The sequence below is a fragment of the Salvia splendens genome, unplaced genomic scaffold (assembly GCF_004379255.2).
Source record: "Salvia splendens isolate huo1 unplaced genomic scaffold, SspV2 ctg1134, whole genome shotgun sequence".
In the NCBI taxonomy this organism is placed as follows: domain Eukaryota; kingdom Viridiplantae; phylum Streptophyta; class Magnoliopsida; order Lamiales; family Lamiaceae; genus Salvia; species Salvia splendens.
The window spans coordinates 16,150-17,700 of record NW_024598683.1 but is presented as its reverse complement, the minus strand read 5'-3'; the positions used below and the strand labels follow the sequence as shown (position 1 = coordinate 17,700).

General features: G+C 39.9%; 1 pseudogene; it reads right to left on the bottom strand.

Moving 5' to 3' along the window:
* Positions 1 to 160: 160 nt before the first annotated feature.
* LOC121788752 lies at positions 161 to 856 on the bottom strand (annotated as a pseudogene).
* Between the last annotated feature and the right edge of the window lie 695 nt (positions 857 to 1,551).

Sequence of the window (1,551 nt, the reverse complement as noted above, 5' to 3'; positions counted from 1 at the left end):
GTACTGATGGGGTAACAGATACTAATAATATGTTTTTCCACGAAACCGCCTGTTAAATTTACAAGGTAAGAAAAGTACAAATAAAAAAAATTTCAATAGGATCATCACAATACACATAAATTCATCAAGAAGATAACACATGCAAGACTCCAAAACGGCACTACAAGTAAGCAGTGTAAATCAAGAAAGTTGTCCGACCCACCCCCTCAAACATAGCACGAGAATAACCAAAAAAGCATAAATAAGCCGAGTTAAAGGATGTGCTGTACCCTCTGTCCATCTCTAACTCGACCGCATCCAGCTCAATCTCAAGCTTGGTCACGACATCCTGAAGGTGATCCACGTGCGTATCGATGATGTGCACCACAAGATCCGCGACAGATTTAGGCACAGGATTATCAGCTTCCTCCGAATGATTCGTCAGCAGAAAATCCAGCACATGCTCCCTTATCACAATCCCCCCTCTATCCCTACCTTCACTAGTCCTACTTCCATTACTCGAACTCTCTACAATTGGGAATTTCCGACAGCAAAGACTCATTTGCCGGGGAGAATCCCAGCCTAGGCACGCGCCCTAACGACACCGTGATGACTGAATCTCAGTGACCCTAGCTGCAATCCTAAAGGTGAATTTGCTAGAGGCAGGGCCGGGAGAGTTAACTCTGAACACAAGAGCACCGTCAACGTGGCCACAAAAATGGGCTGTTGCTGATGAGGGAGAGGATGTCCTGGAGCTTTAGGGCGGGGACAGGGCATCGATGAGATGCTGAGCCAACTGGGAGAGCTTATGGTTCCCCTTTGGGAGCTCAACATGATACCAACAAAACTCTTGCCTGAGCCTTGCACAAGATCCCATCCTTGTTGAAGTAATTCCCATCCCATCAAAAATGTAGGCCTTTTTCCTCACAAACAGTAATTTGATTGGTGGAATAGGTTTTGCCTAAAACTCCCCTTCTGCTTCACTCTCTTCAACTTCTCCCTCACCATTTATATGAGTGAGCTCCATCACATTCCTCAAAATCAAATCTAATTATAGTATAGGTTATTATATTAACAAAAAAAAATCAATTTCTAAACACCTATTATTCAACTTATATCCCCAAATTCATACTTCAAAACCTGATTTTTGCAAGAACTAAGTCAAGGATTTCATCATCACCCATTTCTGAAGAGTGTATCAAAGTTGAAATCACTACTATCAGAAGACTTGCTATTTTTGGAACGACATCTACATCATTATCAAGCAAAAAAAAAGGGGGAAAACTTCCCAAAAATGAAAATCAAGCAACGCAGCTATTGAATAAAATGGAAAAAGTTACCTGAATTAACCCAGAAGCTCAGGTTTTTATTTAGCCCAAATGAAATCAGGGAAAATCCTAATGTGGATAAATTAAAGATTTAATCTTGAAAGAGTCATACTCAATAAACAACCCAAAATTAAAAAAGACCAAATAAAATGAACATAATTCTACTTTTATTTATGTAATTTAAGGTGGAATTTGTCGTTTCCTCGTATATTTCTTCTTGCATCACAATAACCAGCTAAGAAAT